Source organism: Eurytemora carolleeae, unplaced genomic scaffold, assembly GCF_000591075.1.
Source record: "Eurytemora carolleeae unplaced genomic scaffold, Eaff_2.0 scaffold459, whole genome shotgun sequence".
Lineage (NCBI taxonomy): Eukaryota > Metazoa > Arthropoda > Copepoda > Calanoida > Temoridae > Eurytemora > Eurytemora carolleeae.
Genome location: NW_019396361.1, coordinates 162302 through 174346, shown reverse-complemented (window position 1 = coordinate 174346; position 12045 = coordinate 162302).

Below are 12045 nucleotides of genomic sequence, written 5' to 3'. Positions count from 1 at the left end.
TGGTATAAATCTGGTTCGTAAATGGTATAAATCTGGTTCGTGAAATGGTATAAATCTGGTTCGTGAAATGGTATAAATCTGGTTCGTGAAATGGTATAAAATCGAAAATGTCTTTTTACTATTAACTGTTTGTAAAACTTAATTATTTGACATTGAGTTTGAGTTTTATCTTCCTTCAGCAATGGCACATTGATATGACATCTCCCCTTCCCCTCAGCATTATGAAGGGACAACCAAAGTGTTGAAGGCATTGGTAGTATAACATCTGACAATCAAAGTGTTGAAGGTGTGTGGTATATAACAATTTTTATTGTTCCGGCTCCAAGATCCTTTGAGATATGTCCGTGTGTATCTTCTGCAGCCTGCACCCCAGTTCCAGAGAAGATGAAAAGGTTTGTTTTTGAACAAATTCACAATATTTCTCATCCAGGCAGGTTAGCTTCACAGAGATTATTATCCAGGAGTTTTGTTTGTCTGGAAAGGTCTCTCCATGAAATCATTTAATGGTCTCAGTCCTGTTTCAAATGCCAGCGAAGCGAGTTTCAAACCTGTTTCAAATATCCGCCTTAGCTGATCCTGGTTCTTGGGAGAAGATTTTCACATATTCACGTAGATTTGGTAGGACCTCTTCATTGATCATCATTGATAGAGAATTGATGGCCAGGACAAATCCCTCTCCAGTCTACAACAGCAGAAGAATGTGCCAAGGTTCTACTATGTTCAAGGATCCCAATCTTTGGGTTTCCAGCAGTAATCACCTCTGACAGAAGAGCAAAATTCATGTGCTTCATTTGGAATTCTCTTTACAGGTTCCTTGGAATCATACATTTTCCAACCACATCCTTCCATCATCAATCCAACGGTCTGGCAGAGAGATTTTATTGTAGGCTCAAGATGTCTCTGAGAGCACTTTTGTCTGGAACAGACTGGTTTCAATATGTTTCACTGGTTTTAGTCAGTCTCCACAGTGTTCCCAGAGAGGATTCTGCTATGCTTGCCTTCGAAGCTATTTTTGATTCTCTATTGGTCCATAATCAAGATTTCCATCATAAAAGTTTAGCTGTTCTTAATGAGATACAGGTGAGACTAATGTTATCCAACAAAAAGCATGGCATTATGTCCCTCACCTTAATTTTGGAAAGTATAATTTGCAGTGACCCTCTATGCAAAGATGGAATTTCCCAGTTTACAACGGTACCCTTCAAACCTTAATCTGATCAAAAATATGGAAGAAATGAGTCTAAAGGTGATTTTTTATATCCCTTTCTTTCTTTTATTCTAACTTGACAATAATTCGTTCAGTCTTTCCAAAATGTCGTCTTCATTCCTATTTAACATTCTTATCCTCTAAATCACTTATTCTGTTATAGTTTTACACACACGTATTTTATTCTATCTGTATCTTTATACTAAATTTTGCTTATTCTTTTTCAATACAGTGGTTCTCAAAAAACATCTATTCCTTTGCCCAATCTTTCCAATCATTCTAACTACCAATATAAAAACCCTTATTTTCATTAAAGCTCTCATTGATTCCTAATACCAAATCTTCCAATCCCAAATTTCTCTACAGCTGATTTCCATCCCAATCCCAACTTCCTCTTTAGATGATATCCTTTACAATTCCCAACCTTTTTTACCTACTCCCAATTGGTTCTCATTCATATACCTTATTCCCCAAACCAAGACTAATCCCAAAATCTTGAACATTAGTTGATAATCGTTTGGGATCCCAATAGTTTGGATTTTACGTAAAAGTTACGACATTATAAACTTTTTACATCATGTTTCATTTATGACAAATGACAATGGACAAGAAAATATTTATTTTAGAAGTATTAGAAAGAAATAAACCAGTGCAAAAAAACCAGCCTGTGTGCATATTTTGCGCAGTATTATGCTGTCTAGATAAAGGGGTGTTATAGATCCCTTGAAACAAAAGTTATTAATATGTTTTCATGTTTTCACTTTTATGTCTTTTTTAAGCCTAAAAGTGTTTATATTGTCAAATATTACTATCTTTAAATTTGCCCTGAATTTGGCAATCTGCAAAAAGCAGGCTAGACACAGTTGCTAAAGAACCAGTAAAGAGAAAGGATTCACAATGTAGCTGCTCCCAAGATCAAAGAACTGTTAGACCCGTGTACCACCCTCGCGGTCAAACCAAGTGCAGAACCATGTAATTCTAATATTGTGACCAGATCTGATTGAAAATATACTTCTATATTTGTATACCATTAATTTATTATAGAGAAAACATCAGATTAATGGTTAAAGATTAAGAATCCAATATATACTAATATTCTACCATCTCAAGCTACCCCCACATACCACTGTATTAGAAATTAGAATATCATAGAATAAACATTTCATTTTTCAAATACAGAAACTGTCATTTTTCTGAATAGAAAGTTTTTTCTGTGATTTCCTTGTTTGCTTCTTACTAACAAGGAAGGCACAAGTAACTTTTGCAGAGATACCACAAATGAAAATAAACATTTAAAAGAGAAAAATATATAATTAATACTCGATCAGCAAAGCTTTCAAGGATACCCTTGAAAATCGGGCAATTACATTTTTGCATGGAGCGTCCCTTGAAATTACGCTTACAGTCCCCTTAATCTTTTTTTTTTTATCATGTTAAAAGCAAAATGGAGGATAACTAAAACACAGTTTTACTTTATCCAAAGAAGTAAAATAGTTTGTTAAGAATAAGGGTTCTCTCATAGTTGATCCATCAAATCCATCTTATCTAATTGAAGACTTTTAACTGAACAATCTTCAAAAATCAGGAGAATTAAAACAATAGCTAAGATATGAATGAGGGTGATAGTATTGATTTACACTGGTTGCACCTCACTGAGCTCATTCTAGGGAACAAGAAATTGTACTGCTTGGAACTGTAGTGTTAAGACATTTTAATTCTATCTCATCAAGGAAAACTATCCAAATTAATTAATAAAGTTCATGACAGATACTGAAAGGTTTTTTTTGGGATGATAGTTTTATTAGGAAAATATCAAAAAGGTTTTTCTGAAATAAAACTTATTACAAAGTAATGTGAACCAAACCAGAGTTCATCCCGATGTACATAATCTCACATAAGTTCATTGCTCCCAGTTGGAGAAATGATGCACATGACAAATGCAATCTAAAAATAAAGCCAAACAATCTAGAACCAGTCCAAAAGGGTATTGAACTCTGGGTATGGTGCAGCCTTTAATACAGCGTAGGGGGGACAAGGGCATTGAACCTCTTCTCTTATCTAGAAATACCACCCACCAGCTGCAGGGTGCAAGGATCGATGCTGGAGAAAGGATTAAAAGTGTAGAGGAAAAGGTATTAAACCCCTCTTTCCTATCTAGAGAACGGCATTTATCTTGATGGCAGAGAAAGAAGATTATTAGCGATCTCAATTCCACAGTTCCATAGGGGAGTGAGTTAGCACAAAGCATCTGATCAGAAGGGTCCAATAGAAATATATTCGCCCCAAGCGAATGCTGTGTGTATTTAAATCAACTTTATAAGTTGGTCCAATTATAATCATTTCTATTGTAAAAGTAAAGTAAAAGAATTGAGTATTTGCCACAAACTCTGGTTTTCTAATCTCTATATCTTTGTAATCCAATGCCATAGACCTTAGATATTTCAAACTATGAATTCTGTTAGATGAAAGAAACTAGATTTGAAATATCAAAGGTTTACACCATCAGGTGGAAAAAAATAGGTATTAGAAAATCAAAGTTTGTTACAAAGACTCAATGCTGTGTGTGTGCGACCATGCTTTGTTATTCCACTCAATCTTGGTTTTTTAATAGCAAGATTGTTTTGTAGCATCTAGATGTCCTTGTGTCTTCAACACTAATCGGTAAACAAAGATGACTAAAGAGTACACTATCAGAAAACCATTAGCGGCATTTGGGATTTAAATAAATTAATTGACTTCGTTTTTTTCATACAGTACTGAATTCTTTTCAAGTCTATAATAATTCAAACAAGAAAAATACATTCATATCGCAAAAATGGTAAAAATCTCCTTTTTCTCATTTTTAATAAATAGGCTTGTTTTGTAAGGACTCTAAAACAAAGGTTTTATTAAACAAGATGAATTCAGAATTCTATTATACAGACTGAGTGTTAATCATATACAAATATTTGAAAAATTTAAAGCAAAAACTATAATTATCTTAAAAATTTCAGATAGGCATAAAAGATGATCTCCAATCGATTTTTTAAATCATAAAGTGTCTTCAAAATTTGTTTTAACATAAAAATCCATGCATTATGAAACGTTTACGCTATTGTGAATTTTGATGATTCACAGGCAAATTCGATGATCCCATTGTGCAGAATATAACACCTGACAACCAAAGTGAGGTTTATGTAGTATATAACACCTGACAACCAAAGTGAGGTTTGTGTAGTATATAACACCTGACAACCAAAGTGAGGTTTGTGTAGTATATAACACCTGACAACCAAAGTGAGGTTTGTGTAGTATATAACACCTGACAACCAAAGTGAGGTTTGTGTAGTATTTAACACCTGACAACCAAAGTGAGGTTTGTGTAGTATATAACACCTAACAACCAAAGTGTTGAAGGTAGATTTAGTATATAACACATGACAACCGCAGTGTTAAGGTATGTGTAGTATAAAACACCTGACAACCAACGTGTTAAAGGCATGTGTTCTGTTCGTGTAGTATATAACACCTGATAACCAAAGTGTTGAAGGTTTGTGTAGCATATAACACCTGACAATCAAAGTAATGAAGGTATGTGAGTAAATAACACCTGACAACCAAATTGAGGTTTTTGTAGTATATAACACCTAACAACCAAAGTGTTGAAGGTAGATGTAATATAACACATGACAACCGCAGTGTTTAAGGTATGTGTAGTATAAAACACCTGACAACCAACGTGTTAAAGGCATGTGTTCTGTATGTGTAGTATATAACACCTGACAACCAAAGTGTTGAAGGTTTGTGTAGCATATAACACCTGACAACCAAAGTAATGAAGGTATGTGAAGTAAATAACACCTAATAACCAAAGTGTTGAATGTATGTGTAGTGTATTAAACCTGACAACCAAAGTGTTGAAGGTATGTGTAGTGTATAACATCTGACAACCAAAGTGTTGAATGTATTTGTAGTTCATAACACCTAATAACCAAAGTGTTGAAGGTATGTGTAGTATATTACACCTGACAACCAAAGTGTTGAAGGTATGTGAAGTATATAACACTTGACAACCAAAGTAATGAAGGTATGTGTAGTTTTTAACACTTGACAACTGGAATGTTGAAGGTATGTCTAGTATATAATACCTGACAACCAAAATGTTGAAGGCATGTGTATATATCCAAGGATTCTGTGTCTACATGTATCTAAGTATCTAAGTATCTATGTATCCATGTATCCATGTATCCAGGTATCCAGGTATCCAGGTATATACTGCTATTGAGTGAACATGGAGACAAGATTGGAAACTGTATAAAAGCTGGTGCAGCAAGAGGACTCGCAAAGTTAGAGTTTAATCCAGCTAATGTAAAGAAGAATTGAACACAGACTTTTTATTTAATTTAGTTTATTTATGTGTTGTCTAAGTATTCAATTTAAAATTATCTTTTATTCAATTTTCTTATCAAGCTGTAGAGATTGAAATCATATAATTTTTGTAGACTAAACAGAATAGTGGAATTTTTAATAAATTGGGGGCGGCAAACTAATCAGGTTAGAAGCGAACTGAACAGGTTAGAAAGCAGACTGAACAGGTTAGTGCGCAGACTGAAAAGGTTAGAGGCAGACTAAACAGGTCAAATGGTAAACTGAACAGATTAAAGGCAAACTGAACAGGATAGAGGGCTGACTGAACAGATTAGAAAGCAGACTGAACAGATAAAAGGGTAAACTGAACAGGTTAGATGGCAGACTGAAGAGGTTAGAGGGCCCACTGAAAAGATTAGAGAGCAGACTGAACAGGTTAGAGGGCAGACTGAACAGGTTAGAGGGTAGACTGAACAGGCTAGAGGTTAGACTGAACATGTTAGAGGGGAGACTGAACAGATTAGAGGGTAGACTTAACAGGTTAGAGGGCAGACTGAACAGGTTAAAGGGCAGAATAAACAGATTAGAGGGCAGACTGAACAGGTTAGATCTGGGTATGTTGAACAGATTAGAGGGTAGACTGAACAGATTAGAGGTCATACTGAACAGATTATTGGGTAGACAAAACAGGTTAGAGGGCAGACTGAACAGGTTAGAGAGCAAACTGAACAGGGTAGACAGCAGACTGAACAGGTTAGAGGGCAGACTAAACAGGTTAGAGGGAAAACTGAATATTGAACAGGTTAGAGGGTAGACTGAACAGTTTAGATGGCAGACTGAACATAAAAACAGGTTAGAGGGTATACTGAACAGGTTAGAGAGTACTGAACAAGATAGAGGGTATTCTGAGCAGGGTAGAGGAAGGCAGACTGAACAGGTTGGAGGGCAGACTGAACAGCTTAGAGGGTAGACCGAACAGTGAATAGGTTAGAGAGCCGACTGAACAGATAAAATTGCAGATTGAACAGGTTAGAGAGCCGACTGAACAGGTAAGATTGCAGATTGAACAGGTTAGAGGGTAGAATGAATAGGTTAGAGAGCAGTTTGAACAGATTATAGGGCAGACTGAACAGGTTAGAGGGCAGAATGAACAGGTTAGAGGGCAGACTGAACACTGAACAGGTTAGAGGGTAGACTGAACAGGTTAGAGTGCAGACTGATTATTGACCAGGGTAGAGGGTAGACTGAACACTGACCAGGGAAGAGGGAAGACTGTACACTGACCAGGGTAGAGGGTAGGCTGAACAGGTTAGAGGGCAAACTGAACACTGAACAGGTTAGAGGGCAGACTGAACAGGTTAGAGGGAAGTCTAAACCGGTTAGACAGCAGACTGAACAGGTTAAAGGGCAAACTGAACACTGAACAGGTTAGAGGGTAGACTAAACAGATTTGAGGCAAGACTGAACAGGTTAGAGGGCAGACTGAACAGCAGACTGAACATTGAAAAGGTTAGAGGGTAGACTGAACACTGAACAGGTTAGAGGGTAGACTGAACAAGTTAGAGGGTAGACTAAACACTGAACAGGTTAGCGGACAGACTGAACACTGAACAGGTTAGAGGGTAGAGTGAACAGGTTAGAGGGCAGACATAACACTGAACAGGTTAGAGGGTAGACTGCTTAGGTTAGAGGGCAGACATAACACGGAACAGGTTAAAGAGCAGACTGAACAAGTTTGAAGGTAGACTGGACAGGTTAGAGGGCAGTCTGAGCACTGAACAGGTTAGAGGGCAGACTGAACACTGAACAGGTTAGAGGGTTGACTGAACAGGTTGTAGGGCTGATTTAACAATGAACAGGTTAGAGGGTAGACTCAGCAGGTTTGAGGGCTGATTTAACAATGAACAGGTTAGAGGGTAGACTAAACAGGTTAGAGGGCAGACTTATAGATCTGTAAATCCTGAGTTTGAGCGCAAATTCGAGCGCAAAAAAACCAACGATAATATATATATAGATATGCAGGCAGGTAGAAACCTCCTTCCTAAATTGCCTGTAGCAGACAACTAATTTTTGAACCTCTGAAAAAATGTGCACAAAGAGACATCTATAGCAAATTGATTACTTTCTATATGCCTTTCTCCCCTTTCTGCTATCTGTAGGAAATACGCATTTGTGTTATATAAACATACAGTACGCGTATTGCATCCTGTATAGTTCAAGTGTTGCTATCTCAGTATACATTGTTGATACTATAGTACGCATTTAGTGTTATCACGCATAAACAAAGTGATAAATTAGCAACAATCCAGAGGATAAAATGCCATGCGTACGACATAGATGGTGCTTTTTGCTCCTTTTCTCAAGACCTCTAAATTTATACCTGTCTGCATATCTATATATATATTATCGTTGAAAAAAACTCCTACTTTGGGGGTGGATACGTTTTTAGAATTATTTTTTTTTTAATTATTAAATAACGACTACAAAAAATAAAGTACAAATTATACAGTAATCTAATTAGATGGTTAGGAACATAAAACTTAAAAGAAATTTTTTAAAAAACCAATGCTAAAATCGAATATTTCGTTTTTATTGTTATTTTGAATTTCTTATCTTCTTTGAACTTATTCGCAGAATTCGTCAAATTCTTCAAATGTTGTCTTTTCAATAATAATTCTCGAAAATCTGCGAAAATTCTTTGTGAATAATCAGAAACCAGAAAAATGAGGAAATAGAATCTAATAATTGAACAAGATTACTTATTTTCGATGATAAGATTAATTTTTATTTTCTCAACATGTTCCTTTACATGACATCTGTAGTTTATTGTAGAACTTTTTTTCCATTTTATGTCGTCGTTATTTAATAATTTTAAAAAACTAATTCTGAAAACGTATCCACCCCAAAAGTAGGAGTTTTGAACGTCGAATTTGCGCTCAAACTCAGGATTTACAGATCTCTAAGTCTGCCCTCTAACCTATTTAGTCTACCCTCTAACCTGTTCATTATTAAATCAGCCCTCTAACCTGTTGAGTCAGATCTTTAAGAAGTTTAATATCTCTCAAATGAATCCGAAAGATGTTTTCCACAACACTGCATACTCAGTTCAACTACCTTACATAGCCGTTCACTCCCTTTAACACTGAAAAGGTTAGAGGGTAGACTAAATACTAAAGAAGGTTAAAGGTTAGACTGAAATATTGGAGGGCGGGCAGGCTTGATCCCTCAATTTTAATTCCGACCATGGGATATCTGAATGAATCGTTTAAATCTTTCTGGGAACAAAATAAAACTGATTTAGAGATTTACAAGACAACAGGTTGAAAAATAAGATTTCTCTTCAAATAATCTAAATGAGAGCCTCAAGAGGTCCTTTGATAACCATCAAAGCCTATGACAATTTAAATTCTTTCTATGCTAAATTTCAGGTAAAAATGAAAACAATTTGCTTGATTTTTTTCATCAAGTTTCATCTGGTTCTTGGTGGGATATTCTACCATTCCAGGCTAGAGGAGGGTAGATCAGATAGGTCAGTTTAAACCTATCTTCTTGTTTTTATTCCAGGCTAGAGGAGGGTAGATCAGATAGGTCAGTTTAAACCTATCTTCTTGTTTTTATTCCAGGCTANAATCTTAAAACCCACGACAATGATTATAATAATCCTAAAACCCTGAATAATGGTTATATTAATCCTAAACCAAAGATAATGATTTTAGTAATCCTATTAATCCCTGGATAATAAATATATTAATCTAAAGATCTTAGATAATGATTATAGTAATCCTAAAATCCTGGATAATGATTATATAGACCCTAAAATCCTAAATAATCATTATATCAATCCTAAAAATCCTAAATCATGATTATAGTAATCCTAAAATCCTGGATAATAAATATATAATTCCAAGAACCCTGGATAATAATCATATTAAAATCCTGAATAATGATTATATTAATCCGAAAACCCTGCATGAAGATTATATTAATCCTAGAACCCTGAATAATAATTATTCAAAACCTAGAACCTTGGATAATGATTTTTTAAATTCTAGAACCATGCATAATAATCATTTTAATTCTAGAACCCAGGATTAAGATTATATTAATACTGGATCCCTTAGATAATAATTATATTCATCCTAGAACCCTGAATAATGTTTATATTAATCTTAGAACCCTGGATAATGATTATATTCATCCTAGAACCCTTAATAATGATTATATTAATCTTAGAACCCTGGAAAATGATTATATTCATCCTAGAACCCTGGATAATGATTATATTAATCCTAGAACTCTGGAAAATGATTATATTAATTTAAGAACCTTGGGTAATAAATATATTAATTATAGAACCCTGGATAATGATTATGTTAATCATAGAACCTTGGATAATAAATATATTAATCATAGAACCCTGAATAATGATTATATTAATCATAGAACCTCGGATAATAAATATATTAATCATAGAACCCTGAATAATGATTATATTAATCATAGAACCTTGGATAATAAATATATTAATCATAGAACCCTGAATAATAATAATATTAATCCTAGAACCCTGGATAATAAATATATTAATCCTAGAACCCTGGATGATGACTATGAAGACCTGAATGGGACTGAATATGATGATATTGTGAGAGGATCACTGTACCGGAGGATTGAAGAAGGTACACTTGGTTATGGTTCCATCTCACCGGCACCTGATCACTGGAGATGTATTCCTAAGTGGTCAAGGTAAAGTTAAGAATTCTGTAGATTTAATAAATTTTTATAAAATAAACTGTTCATTTATGAAATATTAGCTTTGCTTTGTACAAACTGAATTTGCTAAAAAAAAGCAAACTTTAACCCTCCTCCCCCGTAACCCTCAAAATAGGAAAATTTCCACTCATAGTTGAAATCATAGAGAATAGAATATATATTAGAGTGGAATTTAGACAACCCTTCGGTATGAATTTTGTCAGTCCCTTTTACCCTGAAAGGAAGTTCAAAGTGTACAAATCCTGTAAATGTTCACAAATTATATGCAATAGAGTACATTAATACAGTATGTTCCCTAGATTTTCCATTTCATTTTCGATATTTTTAAAGCTGTTAAATAAACTTTATAATGAATTAGGTGAATAAAAACATCATTTGATTTATAGTTATAACGGAAAATCATCGTTTGTAAAGTGAAAGGCATTGGTAAATGATGAAACCAGCCTATTTCATAATTTGGTTTTTTTTAATATTAATCTTAGATTTTCAATAAAATGATGTTCCAGGGCCCAAAAGGTTATATAGCGCAGATATGTGAAGTACACCTGCGCTATGGAAACAGTACAACAAAATGGCCGTTTTACACTTTTTTCTAATAAATTCCACTCTAATATATATTGTATTCTCTTTCAATGAAATTCAGAAATAAAATAACAAAATACAGTTTAGGAAAACACAAAGAGTATAGAATACCATTGTATACGCTGACGACCTTCTCTTGACTGTCTTTGACGTATAATAAATTCTAGACTAAAAAGATCACAATTTATTTAGAAATTGTATATGACCTATCAGAAAAGAATGACCGACATTTAATAAAATGAATAAATTATGCACAGTTGGAACTTTAGTAAAGTGCTCACCGTAAACGACTTATACCAGGAGAAAGATTTAAATGTTTTATCCTAATTTCTTCCCAGAAATTATTTCAGCTAGGGGGGGGGGGGATACGGTAAAAGAGTCAAACTTGGGCAACTCAACTCAAAAAGTTAGAACATACATACACCATGGAACAGGAGTAGACATCATGTGTCATATATATTACACGAGATATTGAGAATTTCATTCAAATTTATTTTTAATAAAAATAAAACTAAAATTGTCAAAATCCGAACAAATTTAATAATATTGATCTTCAGTGATTATTGTGAGCACAAGAAAGAAAGGACCCCTTTTTTGAAATGCCAAGACTAGGGTATTTTGCGAAACTAGAATTTTCCATCTAAAATTTGGTCTACGAATAGATGCCATAAATGTTTTCAAAGATCAAAGACGAAATTTAAGTCGTCTTCCAACTTTCATGTTTAAATGAAGAAGTAATACCAGTCAATAGAACATGAATTGTAAATAGTTTTACAATAGTTTTACTGAAAATCAGTAAAATGGCTGTACAATGTACATGTACATGTACCGTACTGTACAGCTTGGTAAATTTGAATTAAAAGTCTGCTCGGTACTTGAAATGAACCGGAGTATACAGTTGATTGATATTTTCAGGCAGAAAGGGATCGAAATTGTTCCGAACCTTTTTAACAGTGAGCTATTCATAAAAGATAAGGGTAAGTATAAATTATTACCATGATATAATTTAATGAATATTATAAAATATCAGCACTTTTGCAAATTAACTAAAATATTAAAATATCGTAATAAAAAATGGCAAATTAAAAAACAAAAAGTTAACCCCAAACTTTTTTATTATATTCCCAGATTGTAAT